Source organism: Emydura macquarii, unplaced genomic scaffold (genome assembly GCF_026122565.2).
Source record: "Emydura macquarii macquarii isolate MOO-44397 ecotype Brisbane River unplaced genomic scaffold, CSIRO-AGI_Emac_v2 contig_1253, whole genome shotgun sequence".
In the NCBI taxonomy this organism is placed as follows: domain Eukaryota; kingdom Metazoa; phylum Chordata; order Testudines; family Chelidae; genus Emydura; species Emydura macquarii.
In genome coordinates, this window is record NW_027131390.1 from 57,072,287 (window position 1) to 57,088,268 (window position 15,982).

Below are 15,982 nucleotides of genomic sequence, written 5' to 3' on the forward strand. Positions count from 1 at the left end.
GCCGGGAATTGTAGTCCCCGGCCCGTCCGTGTTGCCCTCAGGGAGCGCTCGGTGCTATTTTATGACGCAAGAGCAGCGCTCGCCTCCTTCCTCTCTGGTCCGCTTGCCTGCGACCCCCGCTCCGGAGGGCAGGGCGGGGCAGGAACCGCCGAGGCTTTTGTTTAGCTAATGGAGGCGGTCGGAAGCGCCAGCAGGGAGAGAACCTGGCCCCGGAGCGGGTAAGAGGGGCCCGGCGTGGCCAGTGGGCGTCCGCTTCTGCTGGTCCTCTCGGTCCTGACCCCCGCCCCGGTCACCTCCATCCCGCCCCGGGTCACCTCCGTGACCGTCCCGCCCCCCTTCGCTGCACGCCGGCCCGCTCATCTAGGGTGACCAGCTAGCAAGAGTGAAAAATCAGGACACTTTTCTGGGGGTGAGGTGGGGACATAGTTACCCTTGTAAGACAAAGTCCCTAATATCAGGAGGTCTGGTCACCCTACCTCCAGCCCTGCTCCCTCAATCCCCTCCTGGTCCCGCACCTGGTCAGTTTAATCTCACCTCCCTTCACTGTACCCCAACCCCACTCACCTCCATCCCAGTCCTCCCTCTTCACTCCAACCACCATCAGCTCCATGCCCCTCTCCCCGTCCGCTCTATCCCCCGGTCTTTCAGCCACCCACTACACCCCCAGTCATCTCCAATCCCTTGGTCTTTCAGTCCCTCTCCTGACCCCTGCCCAACTCTATCCCCGGCTCCCCTTCACTCCACCCTAACCTGTCACACTTTCACTCCATCCCCCCAATCACCTCCATCCCCCCATCCTTCAACCCCGGTCAGCTCCATCACCCTGGTCTTTCAGTACCTCTCCTGACCTTTGCTAATGGCCAGCTCCATGCCCCCTTCACTCCACTCCTCCCCCAGTTATCTCCATCCCACTGGTCTTTCAACCCCACCTTCCCCTTCAACCCAGTCACCTTCCTCCCCTGGCCCTTCAACCTCCTTCCCCACTTCATTTCAACCCTTGTCATCTCTGTCCCCCTAGTCCTTCACCCCAAACCCAGGTAACCTTCACCTCAAACCCCAGTCACCTCCATTCCCCTTGTCCTTCAGCCTCCAGCCTGTACCCCAGCCCCAGGTCACCTTCATCTCTCTGGTTCTTGACCCCATCCCCAGTCACCTCCATTCCTCCACTCTAGCCCTCAGTCACCTTGACCACCAATCCCCCCTTCATTCTGAACCAGCCCCTGATCACTTCCATCCCCATATCCTTCAACCCCTCCTTTCACTCGGTCCCCACCTCCAGATCACCTTCACCCCAACCCCCCTTCACTCCAACCCCATCCCCCCACCCAGTCACTTCCATTCTCCTGGTCCCCCTTTATTCCCCATCATGTCTTTGTTAACTCTTCTTCCCATCCTTTCCCTGTGTCTTCCCTGTGTCACAGGACATTGTCTGCCTGGTCACTTGTTTGACTATCAGGGAAACAATGGGCCTGGGTTTTTTTGGGGTGACATCTGTGGAATCCCCAGCTGTGTGACTGGGATAAATCCCTGCAGGATCAAGGATGAGTTTTCTTCAGCTCTGCTATGGGAACAGTGATTGCTGGGACAGACATGGAACAGGGGAGAAGGGGACTTCCTGCTCTTGGGTCCTGTTTGTTGGGTGCAGCGGGTGGGTTGTGCTAAATTGAAAGAAGCAGTTCATAAACCTGTTCTCTTATAATGGTCTCAAATAGGGCTTCCAAGAAGTGTGTTTTAGGTGTGTGGGGGGGTATTCTTTGTTTTTTTCCAAAATGCAGATTGCTAACATATTAACAGATAAGTATGGCTAAGATACATTAATTATTTAGAAACTCTAACTAATGCAGCTTTTTCTTCCCTCATGTGGCCTCTAATACTGTGGCTATACTGTCAAAACTGATCCTCAGTACCTTGTATTCTACACAGCTATTCATAGAGCAATGTGTATTGGTGGTTTATACATATGATCTTCGTAAGGTAAAACAAATTCCATTTACAGGTTCTTAATAGATTTTTCTCAATAGAACTTTTTATTCTTGGGCACTTGCTGAATGAAGTTAATCAGAGGAGGTTTGTTTTATTTTACATTTTAAGAGGGAATACAACTGAGTAGCCAAGAGCATAAGACTGTGAATCACAAAGTCTGCATTTTAAGTGTAGAGTGTGGGGTTTTAAGGATTCTATCTGCTTTGAATGTTACACTAATAGACAGTAGTAATGTAAAACACAAAGATACAAACAACAGCAATGTATACAACAAGATTCCAGGAATGTTATTTAAAGCCTAAAATATCAGTTGAGTCAATGTGAAACAATGGAACCATCTATAAGCAAGGTTGAGAGTTCCTTTTATTCAGAATATCACTAGGTTGAATCATCACTGGGTTTCATGGGCAATTACCGTCCAGTTTTTAAGGTCTCAGCCAATTTGAATTTATGAATTACAGCCATGTGGCTGTACAGATAAGATGTGTATTGATGTTCTGCCAAGAGTCCTAGACCATCCTGATATCAGAGATAATTCAACTTATCACCACTCTTACTCTACAACTAATTTGCATGCAACACTTGTATTTGGTTGTATGAGGGAGGCTGCACAGCTGGTGGATTACTTGGCCCAACTTCACCCGCACAAATGAACACATCTCCCAGTACAACCCTCCTCTCCCAAATCAACAGAATCACTACATACAATAACCTCAAATGCACCACAGCCCATACTTCTGGTTTGTCACCCACACAAATACACACAACTCACACAAATCAGCACAGTCTGCACACACACACAAACTGCAAACCTCACTCTGAAGCCTAGAGTGTCTGTCAGCGTGAAGAAATCAAAACAATTTCAAGTATGGTTGAGAGCTCCTTTTGTTTAGATTATCTCCAGGTTCAGTTATCACTGGGGTAATTTCCTAATTTTTATTCAGAATATCACCAGATTGAATCATCACTGAGTTTTGTAGTCCGTTACCATCCAGTTTTTAAGTTTTCAGCCATTTTTGGCTTTTTTTACACACATGACTTTACAAATTACACCCATGCAGCAGCTTGAGCTTTCAACTGTTAATTATTTCAAGCATTTCAGCCTCTAAAGTGTGGGGTTTTGTTTCTTTTTAATAAAAGAAAATTATATAAGAACCCATGGAAGTATTCTCTGCCATCATATATAATATGTATATTAAAAATGCTCAAATTACTGTGAAAGTTTGAGTCAAACGTTAGATTTCATTGCAAATCCTAGTGGTAGCTCAGACATGACAGATGGCATGACTTTAAGCTCCTAATCAAGGAGTTTGTTCATGCATTCAAAGTACCTTTAATCATATTAATTTTGATCGGAGGTTACATATTTGCTGTTAGAAAATAAAAGCTGTTAGGACTCTGCTTGTGTGCAGATCTGGTGCAAAAGAGATTGTTGCAATACTTGGAGACAATCTTTTTCATTGCAAGGTTTATTATGACATTAATAGTGATACTGTTGTTTCTTTTTGAAACCCTAAATTTTGTGAATAATTTTGTCTGTTTCAAATTATACTTATTAAAAGTTGCATTCAGAGTGTAATTTTAACTCTTTTCTTGAAATCAGTCTTCAGTTATGTGGAATCATGTACACATTTTTATTTGTCTTGATTTCAGAAGTATTTTTGACAAACTCTCATGAGAGGCTTTTTCATAGCAAACCTGTGTGTCTGTGAATGACTCAAGGTACTTTGGATGGGGGGGGGGGGAAAACTTTTGAAAATACCCTAAATTTGGTTACCTTCTGAAATGCTGCAAAAGGATTTTTGTGGTAAGGTTGTAGGGTAAAGTTGAGGGTATGTTCCTGGATATAAATTAGGAGTGAATGACTTTTTACTGGATTTTTTTCCTAGGCTCCACAGTAATACAGATTATAAATAATAATCTACTGGCTAAGATAACTCTGCCAGGCAATAGCCTTAAATAATTAAATAAAGATAAGTTAACTTCTTACTTGTATATTTAGTGTTGAAAATCTATTGTCAGGGTGCTTTTATATGGGCACTTTTTTAAAGTTGAATCTAAAGAAAAATAAATATTGTGTATTTGAAGTAGCTACTCTTGTTGCAATATTAAATAAAAGGGTATTTTAAAAATACCTCTCTGAGGGATGTTGTTGTGAGTATTGATCTATGTTCGTAACCCTTTTTGAAATCCTCAGATGAAAGGTGCTATATAAAAAACAATTTGTATTTTATTTATGGTTTCACAACTACAGATTCAGGTCTAGAAACAAAATCTTTAAACTTTTGTTTCTACATAAAACTCTCAACTTTCTGTGCTTTGGGTTAAATTGCATCATGTGAGTGTCAGTATCTCTTTATTAAGAATCATTACCACTGGCTCTACACAGAATGAAGCAGATAATACAATTCAAGGCTACTTGATTCTTTTTTCTTTTCATCCATGCCTGTTGCTACCAGTAGCTGATGTCACCCAGTTACAAATGTAATACTGCTCAGGCCTCTGAATGACATTACAAAACAAACAGCAACTTGTTTGTTGGAAAATATACTCTATGTTTTAGAGGAGTTGTGGGGGACTGAGTGGTAAAGCTAAGATGTAGAGCTAGTGAACAGTGTTGCTGTGTTTTCTTAAACACATTATTTAACATCGTTTCTAGTTAGCCTGTCTCTTTCTCCTCCACTCTTTTTACGTAATCTTCAGCACCGTCTTGTCTCCTGGATTTCTTTGTTTCCTTCAATAGTGATGCGTGTAGTGCACTTATATTGGTCACAGATCAATGTTATTTTGTTCTTGTAATTTATGGCAAGGATGTCTAGACCCTTGAATAAGTGCCTGACGTTCAGATAAAGCTAATAATAAGTTGCTGAAGTAAATATGAAATAATTTAGTTCCCATTGCTTAAAGTATTGATTCCTCTTTACTGTGATAATGCTATCATCGTAATATCTTTATATCTGCGTACCTAGTTTATCTAATTTCTATTAGGTATTTCTAAGGCTTTGGGTTTATATGACTAAAGTTCTTGTGTAGCACAGCTTTTTGTAACAGTGGTTGCTTCCATAAGAGAGGGATTGCCGGGGGAAGAATAGCCTTTCTGCTATGTGCTGTCTCTGTAGGAAGCATAGGGATATGTGATTCACTGACAAGTATTGTTTTAAGAAGTTACAAAACAGTATTTCCAGAGAGACGGTTATAGAAGTGACAACTGAACTTTTCTATCCACTTAGATTGATGGCTGTACTCACTTTGAGGCTGGTGACTCAGTAATAAACATTGAGCAGAGTAAGTTAATATATATTGGTGCATTTTAATAGAGAGTAATTTTTGTTTAAAAAATGGTTAGGAATCAATCAAATAACACTGATTTTATTTTTGAGTGTTGAACTAAAATTCTCAAACAATTTAAAAAAAAATCACGTTGTAGAATTGCAGAAGACCGCTACAAATGTAGTGATTGAAAACCTTTAGAGCTGTATTAAGCAGATATACAGTATATAAATAAAATCAATGATGGCATCAGAAGAAAGTAACTTAGCTAATACGCCTGATTTGAAGAATGTAAACAAAGCAAGCAACATTATTTTCTGTCTTGATGTAGTTCACTGTTTCAGGTATGTTAAGAAACCAGTCTGTTGACTGATAAATATTTCCAGATTATGTGTTTTACTAGCTATGTGTCAGTGACCTTAAATGCTCAACAAAACTGAATACAACATGCTCATTTTAAACGTGTTGCACAGTGAAACAAACTTATACTGTAGAAGAGACTTTTAATAGTGTAAGTATAGTCCATCCTAAACATTTTTATATAAAGAGCAGTGAAATAACATATTGATGAAAACTCTGTTTATAATACACATCATTTAGGTTACTATTTTCAGAAAATAAATCCCTTTCTTGTGTCTTCCAAGACTAATGGAAGCAGTTGCTTGTATTATTCCATGATTCCTCACTTGTTGTTAAAATATTCATTTTCTGCCACAAACTCACTTACAGTGCTCAGTCCATTTCTAAGTATGACATACCTATTTGGTAGCAAAGGGACATTAAGACATCTGACTTTCCCTGGATCTACCCAGTCTGAACTCAGACATATACTTAGGGGCCTTTTGTCTCCTAAAGAGTCAGGCATTTAGAACTGAGACATCAGAATTTCATTGGAGTTTCCCCGCTATGCTCCCTAACCAAAGTATTAGTTTAATGAAATTTTCTTGTACTCTGAAATAGAAGTCCAGGTCTCTCTGGATTGTGTTGGTGAAAGGAGAAGGAAAACAAAACTCACACTGCCAAAATGGTGATATATCTGTTGTTAATGTTGTGTATGTGCAGAAAAGATTTGAGAACTAATAATCATGACATGGTTACTTGACAGAAGTTGTCATAGATGGACTTAAAATAAGAAGAGTTTTTGTTTTGCTATGATTTTTCACAGAAACTCTGCTTTGCTCCTGTTTTTAGACACTATTTATTCAATTACTTGAGCATGTTGCTTTTTTCATTGTGCTTGCAGTATAGCTCTGCTGTACTGTCATTTTAATGTGTGAAGAGTGTTCAGTTATTTGATGATTTAAATACCTGAAATGTTTCTTTGCTTTGAGTAAATTTCTTAGATAAAAGTTAGCTAAATTAATTTGCCTAGAACTACCAATTTAAACTACTTAATCTGTTTTCATAACAAAACTTTCAAGCTATCATGGGTGTCATGCTCTCTGGAATGGCTCACAACCGTGAGTGCCTACCTGATGGCGGACTGTCAAAAACAGGACAGATACCCCAAACAGGTGGTGATCTATAATTAGATTTCACCAAGTCAGTAACAAATGTGAACTCCTGGATCACTATAACCATCTTACCATAGTCGCCTTAGACTCTCCAGTCAGTCTTGCCATCCAGATAAACTGGACTTAGTGATAAATGGTCATGTACTCCAGAAATCACTCCACATTCAGGCTGCTTCCAGTTCCAAGACACTAGTCACTTAACCCAGATCAATTGGTACCCTAGATCTGACACCAAAGACCACGCCTCTAGTGAATCCTGTAATAAAATATCTAAAGGTTTATTAACTAGGAAAAAAGAATAAGAGAGTTAGTTATTTACAAGCTAAAGCAAGGAGACATACACACAAATTGTTACCATCTATATCCTAAGAGTGACAGAGTGTAATGATCTATCAATTCTAAGCCTCTTTCAGGGCAGACCCAAGAGGTAGCCTGTGGGGATCTCTGGCTCCAGTTTAGAGTCTCTGGCCCTTCAGAGTTCAAACAGCCAAAAAGATGGAAAATTTTCACATCATCTATTTTTATTTCCCTCTTCCAGCCTTCAGAGCAATGGGATGAGGCCATCTGCACATACTCCTCCATGAGTGTGATAGGGCCATGAACCAATCCTTCGTATTGTAATGATCCTTGATGGTCCATTTGATTTTGATAGCCCTTCTGGATGGGCGATGAGGATGACTTCTGACTGAGTTCACAAGCTTAGAGCAAACATTTTCAAGTTTATAAAGCATAATTTACATATTTTCTTATAGCATGGAATATAGACATTACAAGTGAGATTAATGCATGCAGCAATTTACAAGCATTGCATAGAGTTTAAACATTACGTTATACATGTATATACATTCCTATAAGACTAATATTTATTTTAAGGAAAACTAACATACTGGTGACCTGTTCTGGTCTTTAGCTATAAGGTTGTCAATTCTTTACTAATGCCTGCAGCCCGAGTAAGAGCTGGCATCTGGCCTGCCAGTGTTACAATGGGTATTAATGACTGTCATTAAACTAATTAACCTTGAAATTGTGGCACTTGGGAGATGAATACATATGGTCATGTTTCATTCCCAGTTACTTTACAATTTAAATCCAGAAAACTGGTAGTCTTGCATTCAGTGTGTAAGGGCCTCTCTACACTGGGAAAATTATCAGATTAGCTATTGCAGATTAAGCTCCTTGTATGGAGACTCTATTGCAGGATAAATGTGACTTAAATTCTGTATGCTTCTGATGTGAAGTAATTATTTTAGAATAAAATCATTTTTATTCCAGAATAAAGTAATCATACAGGCAGATATTGTGAAGTAGTTTATTCTGCAACAGCTAATCTGGACCGTTTTCCTTGTAGACAAGTCCCTAGTCATCTGTAGTGGTTTTAAGTCTTTGAAATGTTCTGAAGTTGGATGTGATCTTAGAGTTATTTATCTGGGACAAGTGAACATTCTGAGTTTTGTCACTGGCTGCATTTCCTTTCATAAGACCGAATGGGGTGTAGGAGGTCTTAGCAGGTGGTGGTGGTCTCATTCCTAGTGTGGGTAGTAACTTTTTGAGTATGTATGGAAGAGATATGCAAGTAGTGTATGACTGCCCAAGATCACACAGCGAGTAGGTAAACAGTCGGCATGTACTCAGGAGTTCCTGCCCCTAGATCCTATCACTTCTTGAAAAAGAAAATGTAGCCTTGTGCAGCACCAATAAAAATTTTTTATGTTGTTAGTTTTGTGGGTATTCTAATACTGTGGAAAATTTAGCAACACACAGGGTTTCAGAAGTCTTCTCTTCCTAATTGTCAAGCAGAATGTCAAACTTGTAGGTTCTCAGCACCTCAGGTGAAAATCTTCACTGAGCACCAGATCTATCACTTTCCATTCTTATCTCTTGATAAAGATAATATATTATAACATAGAAAATTAAATTAAGTAAAACACGGTAGGGTTTATGTATAAAGGCATGTATTAAGGATGACTATATAGCAAAAAATAGTTTTGCCACTCATGGTGAGGGGAGAGACACATGCGCCTGACTCAGCTCTGAAAAAACATGAGTTTAAGAAAGTGTGACATGGCCATCTTCATGACTTGCCCACTGAGCAGGATCCTAGCATGCCCTTTTCTCTGTTTACGTCTCCCATATCTATTTTGTATGTTTTTTTTGCCATCCCCATTATAGGAGTCTCCTTCTTGGAGGTGCTTTCCCTCTTTCTCCCCCTCCCTTTCTTATGCCATCCACTGACTAGAGCTTTAGTTTACAGGCTACCAACACTGCTGCTGGCAAAAAAAAAAAAAAAAAAATCAGTGGTTTTTCCCAGCTATCTCAATTGTTGAAAAGCACTTTTGAATGAATAGCCATTAATTTCTTCACATAATAAGCAATTGCCTCACCTTTGGGATTTAGGGTTTAATGTTAGGCTGTTTCTTGGGAACATGGATTTTTGTCTGCTTTGGGAAGAGGCACCTCTGTAAGCAGCAAGTGAAATAGATTTCCAGTGTTCCCTAGAGGAGCTGAGTGCCTGAAAGTAACCCTGATACCAATCACACAATTAAATATTTAATGTGATAAGCAGAGCTGGTGTCCAAATAACTGTTTTTCTCTCTCTGGTAGACCGTGCTTGGCTCCTCATCTTACATGAAATAGAATGTATGCATGTCTGCTCTCCACATCTGAATGCAAGTCACGTGAACATTTTGGCAATGACTCGTGGCTGCACTTGATACGAGAACAGAAGCCATTTCAAGAGTTTTTATTATCTTAAAGATAAAAAAGCAACATTTCACTATATGCAAATAATCTTTATGGTCCGTGTCAGCCATTTCAACAAGGTGGCAATCTTATATGTAGTAGTAACAGATGAACTGCAGTTTAAAGACTTAGTGACACAGATTCACGTGTTTTACACAACTACTACTCATTAACATTTAAGTGAGGTATTTGTGGTTCCAGGATCCACTAATTCTGCATAGTTGGTTTCTGTTTGGAAAATCAATGTAATGTCATTACAGACTCTCTTTATTTTCTCTTTGAAAATCATCTTGGTGCTAATGTTGATTAGTTGTCTCATATCTCATAACCACCAAGGCACTCTGCCAAATTAGAATAAGAACTCTGTTAGAAGTTTGAGTCCCATCTTTAACTTGAGAACAGAGTGAATAATAGGTCTATTCTGAGCAACAGCAGTTTGAGAGCGGTTGGTAAATGAATTACTTTACTAGTGCATTCATGGATACAGTTTTGTCTTGGTATGCAGGAAATCAGATGTAACTTCCTTCATTTACCTAATGCATCCAACTGAAGCTTTGCCCTTATGAGTTCCAGGTGTAGAAGCTGATCACCTTATCTTCCTGATATGTCATGTTTGAATTTCAGGATGGACAGAGAGTGCTCTTTGGGGATATGTTTGTGCATGTGAGGTTAGGATAACAAAAATGAGGTGATGTAACTGCCATTTTTGTTTTCATTCGCAATTATTCAATCAATATGGTCAGAAAAGGAGTCTTGAAAAACACTTTTTAATCTTCTCTATCTAATTATGTCTCCTCTCTGAAAGAGTTTCCATCAACACTGATTTGATAGTGATTCTGAGTCAAGTTGTCCTGACTCATTGAAGAGGAAATTAATCAAGCTTTTGCCATGCGGTCCTGAGAAATGTATCTTTGTCATGCTATGGCCAACTCACATGCTGATAATACCAGAGGTTATTGGACTGTTCTGGTTATTGTTTCCTTCTGCTTCCTCTGTAGTCTTACATTATAGAATTGTACTATTTGTAACTAGTGACTTGTGGCATTTCTCTGAGGAGCATTTGAAGAAATCCAGTGGTATTTTCTTCCATCTACCCATTTCTCCCCCTCTCCTCCAGATGATCATGCTGTACTTTAATTGTGTCAGCATTATCTCTTGTATTATAAGAAACAACCCTTGGCCATCAGCTCTTTAAGGCCCTGATTTTGGAAATATTTACATGTGTGCTTAACTTCATGCTTGCATAGTCCCATTGATCTCATAGTCTGTAGGACTTCATTTGAAGCACTCATGTGAGTAAATTTCACAGGATTGTCCCCTAAAATTCTTACCTTTTCATGTATGTGATTGAATAGGTAATAATGCTTGAGAAAATATCTTTGTTTATAGAGCCAGACTCTCTAGTCCTTCAATTACAAGCATATGTTAAATTAAAAAACAAAAACAAATAATAAATAGTTTCACGTAGGACACCTTCCCCAGACACTCCCTGCCAATTTTTATTGTTTTTACAATCACATTTTACTTTTAAAAACATTTTCTTACTAAAATCTTTTAAGAAGGATTTAAGATTACTGCTGCATAATTGTGCCTTCTGTTCCTCCTCCTCTTCTGGGACATGAAACTTCAAAATCCCAATCTCAGATATTAGGAAATACTCAGTTAAGGACTCCTCATATATTCTCAGAAAGAAACGTTAATAATTAAAAAACAAACCTGTTCATGTGAAAGACCTACATCAACTAGAGAAAATGGCTATAAAGAAGAAACACGGCAAATGACTAGACACGAAGTTATGTCAAATGGACAAAATAAATTGGAATATGGAGAATTTTTTTATATCCTTTAGTTATGGTAACTTTATGTGGTAACAATAGTAGTTTAAAATTTTTCAAACTATTTTGTTCGTGTGTGGACTTGTTAAACTGATGGTGCCCTTTTAAGGGTGGGGGCTTACAATCCATATCTGAGATATCAGAGTCTTCCAGTGACACCAGATTTGACATTTGATTTTTCTAAAATGAAAGAATGAGGAGTGGAGAACAAAGCCCTTAAGGCCACCTGTATACATCAAAAAAAACAGGAGGAACATAGAGACATCACCTTTTAATAGCTTGTCCCTCCTTCAGAACATAAATTGTTTCATTAGCAGCAGAGAGACTGAAGATTTTGTTCTTTGTTTATAAAGAAAAATAGTGTGAAATTTACAGTTGGCTCTATAACCGACATGCTTAATGACAAAGAAACCCTGTCTGAGCAAAAGGAGCTAGTCCCTTTCATTATATAATCATGACACTGGCATTAATAAGGGAGAGGGACTATGCAAATAAACTTATTCTTCACAATCAGATAAAAAAAATTCTTTAATCATTTAAAGGAAAGTGTTCTACAGAAGACACACATTTAGGAAAGCTCTTCAGCAATATGACAAAGTGACAGTGCCAGAGGCAACTCCAAATCTGTCACAACAGCTGTCTTAATGGTAGGATTGCCAGAGAGCAAGACAGTGCTGGAAAAATAGCAGCCTGCCTGACTTCTGTGTCTGATAATTAGAGGACAGAGGATATGGTACAATACAGTGGAAACAATTCAGCATGAAGCGCCAGCACTCCTTTTTTCAACAGACTTATCAATGTAGTTCAAAGCTCTTTTTATTTTTCTAGCTTTGATTAGCTATAGTATGAAATTAAGTTTTTGGCGAAATATATTGCCGTAATAGTTCTGACTAAAGTATGCTCAACAGAAGTCTGCAGCTTTTATTGTTTCTAACAGTATGTACCTGTCTTGAATAGCCAATCAATACATGATTAGAATTGTAAGTGAACGAAATGTTGGATGGAAAATGTATAATGTGAGCAATATTAAGATGTAAAATAGAAGGAAATGATAAAAGGAAAGTTTTACAGTAGTAGTAATTGCTATAATAGTAGTTTTGTATTTCTTACATAAACTGTGAAAAGTTCCAGAGGGGTAGCCGTGTTAGTCTGTATACAGCAAAAACCTCTGACGAAATGGATTGCAGCCCATGAAAGCTTATGCCTGCAGAAATTAAATGTGTTAGTCTTTAAAGTGCTGCAGGACTCTTGTTGTTTTTACATAAAATGTGTATTTTAGATGAGTTAGCTTTGGCTTGGTCTGTTTTTGCATACATTGTATGATATACTTGGGTTTGCTAGGCTTTTCTAGATATAGATTAAATTGTGGCTGTGGAAAATTTTTGATATATTTTTCTTTTATATGTAGTACCAGTTGCAAAACTGAGGTGATACCTATTGCCTGCTGTTACATAATAGAAAACATAAATTTATAATGCAGCATGCCATTTGAAATAAATTCTGTTCCTAGAAGTATAATGCAATTTTATTTTGAATATTTGTATGTATTAAATGGTAACTGGCAGTTTACAAATATTTTAAAATCCATTATCTTTTATTCCTTACCTATTATTTTCCATATTAACATTCTAGAATATTAAATCTGAAAGAATTATAACAATTATAAAAAATCAGCATTTTAATAATTTTGTTTTTATCTTTTGCTAATTACTCAGTTTGGACAATGAAAGAGTCCCTTTTTGCTTTGTATGGTCTGTTTCTAGTAAGTTTTTCACATTTGGTTCACATGGCTTAGCATAATGTATAGGATATCATTGCTAGGTGAATTTTAAAATTCAAGTAAATGGTTTTAATTATTTTTAATTTTATTTTATAAACCCAGCCCATTTATTTTTAACCATCCAAATGTTGGATTTAAATTACGTGACATTCTCTTTAAACTGTATAACCACAGATTTTAATTACCTTTTGGCTTATATCACTTTTTTGTGCCATGCAACTTCTGAAAAAAGAGGACAACAGGATAGAAACTATAGCACAAATAAAATAATCATGGAGAAGATGAACAATCTTGTTTGGTCCCTGCATCAGATATTATCTTTAACAGCACTTTAAAAAAAAAAATTTATACAGGTTAAATGGTGCAAAAAGAGACATTTATTTAAATTCCTGAACTAGTAACGGTTTGTGCCAAGATTAAGTATTATACAGCCATTCTGAAAATAGGGTATCCCTGTGATTTCTAGGTGGATAAATCTACCTAAATTTGTAACTTGGAAAAGCAAGTTCCACTCAAGGAAGAATCTTGAATTGTAGCACTGGACAGCAAATAGAACGTGATTACTCCCAAAGGTTAACACTGTACAGAGAACTGTCTGTTCTAATCCCTGGAAATGTCAAGTCATGGCAAGCTATAATAAAGCCATAAGAAACTCACAAATGTCAATAAGATGAACCGCTGTGGTATTGGTACGTTCTAATAAACTTCTCAGGGGTTTGCTGATGGGTTTGCCTTTCTCTGTCTGTTCAATGCAGTTGCTTAATATTTTCATGATGCCCTAGAAGTTGCACAGGGTTTCTGGAATGGGAAATAATTTTCTTTGTGTTGGTTAGGCTTTAGTGGGTTTACACTTACAAAGTTTGAATATAATACCAAGCTGGAAAGGGCTGCAAATGCTTTGGCGTATAGGCTTAAAATTCAAAATGACCTGGACAAACTGGAGAAGTGGTCTGATGTAAATAGGATGAAATTTAATAAGGACAAATGCAAAGTACTCCACTTAAGAAGGAACAATTAGTTGCACACATACAAAATGGGAAATGACTGCCTAGAGAAGAGAACTGCAGAAAGGGATGTGGGGGTCATAGTGGATCATAAGCTAAATATGAGTCAACAGTATAACAATGTTGCAAAAAAAGCAAACATAATTCTAGGCTGTATTAGCAGCAGTAGTAAGCAAGACACAAGAAGTAATTCTTCTGCTCTACTCCACGCTGATACAGCCTCAACTGGAGTATTGTGTCCAGTTCTGGGTGCCATATTTCAGGAAAGATGTGGACAAATTGGAGAAAGTCCAGCGAAGAGCAACAAAAATGATTAAAGGTCTAGAAAACATGACCTATGAAGGAAGGTTGAAAAAACTGGGTTTGTTTAGTCTGGAGATTAGAAGACTTAGTGGACTAGCCAGTTTCACTGTTGTTTCTAATTAATTTATACTTCTGATTCTAATGCATCAGTGTTTGTTGAAGATGTTTTAAGGGAATGTTTATATTCAAGTTCTACTGTTTCATTTTTATTTCACAAAAACACTTGTATTAATTGGCTTTGTACAATTTTTTAACAAAATTTAAATTTGTGGCCTAAGTTAATACTTCAACTCTTAGTCTTCACGACACACTTATATTATTGTACAGTGGAAGCTAGAAATGGAAAAAACCTCCGGAGTCAAGACAGCTAGTTTGTCTTGAGGTCCAAGTAAAAGGCTGCAAATCTATACTGACCTTTCTGTTTTTATCATGTGTACTGAAAATGAAAGGCTTCTTTATTGTGTTGAAAGGGCATAGAGACAAATATTTAGCTTGTGTTATAGAATTCTGGGTTTGATGGATTAGAATACCTGAGGAATCTGAAGGAGATTTAGAGGAAAATGTTAGTGTGAAGGTACCTAATAATAATACCAAGGGCAAGTCATGCCTGACCAACCTCATTGCCTTATATGAAGAGGTGACTGGCTCTGTGGATGTGGAGGAAGCAGTGGACGTGATATATCTAGACTTTAACAAAGCTTTTGATACAGTCTTCCACAGCATTCTTATTAGCAAGTTGAAGTATGGGTTGGATGAATGGACTACAAAATGGATAGAGAGCTGGCTAGATCATCGGGCTCAATGGGTAGTGATCAATGGCTCCATGTCTAGCTGGCAGCCAGTCACAAGCGGAGTGCCCTAGGGGTCGGTCCTGAGGCCAGTTTTGTTCAACATCTTCATTAATCATCTGGAGGATGGGGTAGATTGCACCCTCAGCAAGTTTGCAGATGACACTAAGCTAGGGGGAGTGGTAGATACCCTGGAAGGTAGGGATAGGATACAGAGTGACCTAGACAAATTGGAGGATTGGGCCAAAAGAAATCTGATGAGGTTCAACAAGGACAAGTGTAGAGTCCTGCACTTAGGACGGAATAATACCATGCACAGCTACAGACTGGGGACCGATGAGCTAGGCAGCAGTTCTGCAGAAAAGGACCTGGGGGTTACAGTGGATAAGAAGCTGTATATGAGTCAGCAGTGTGCCCTGGTTGCCAAGAACGCTAATAGCATATTGGGCTGCATTAGTAGGAGCATTGCCAGCAGATCGAGGGAAGTGATTATTCCCCTCTATTTGAATTGGTGAGGCCACATTTGGAGTATTGTGTCTACTACAAAAAGGATGTGGACAAGTTGGAGAGAGTCCAGCGGAGGGCAACAAAAATGATTAGGGGACTGGAGCACAAGACTTATGGGGAGAGACTGAGGGAACTAGGTTTGTGTAGTCTGCAAAAGAGAAGAATGAAGGGGGATTTGATAGCATCCTTTAACTACCTGAAAGGGGGTTTCAGGGAGGATGGAGTTAGGTGTTCTCAATGGCAGTAGATGACAGAACAA

General features: G+C 38.5%; 1 protein-coding gene across 4 annotated transcripts in view; it reads left to right on the forward strand.

Annotated features, from left to right (window-relative positions):
- Positions 1 to 81: 81 nt before the first annotated feature.
- TRAK2 (trafficking kinesin protein 2) overlaps positions 82 to 15,982 on the forward strand; it is a 67,659-nt gene continuing 51,758 nt past the window's right edge. For 2 of the 4 annotated variants that reach the window (XM_067548898.1, XM_067548900.1), the window contains exon 1: positions 82 to 218. The gene's annotated coding sequence lies outside the window, so the exon portion shown is untranslated. Of the gene's footprint in view, positions 219 to 396; positions 410 to 5,245; positions 5,269 to 15,982 lie in introns of those variants that run through there. The other 2 variants (XM_067548899.1, XM_067548901.1) reach the window with 2 other exon arrangements.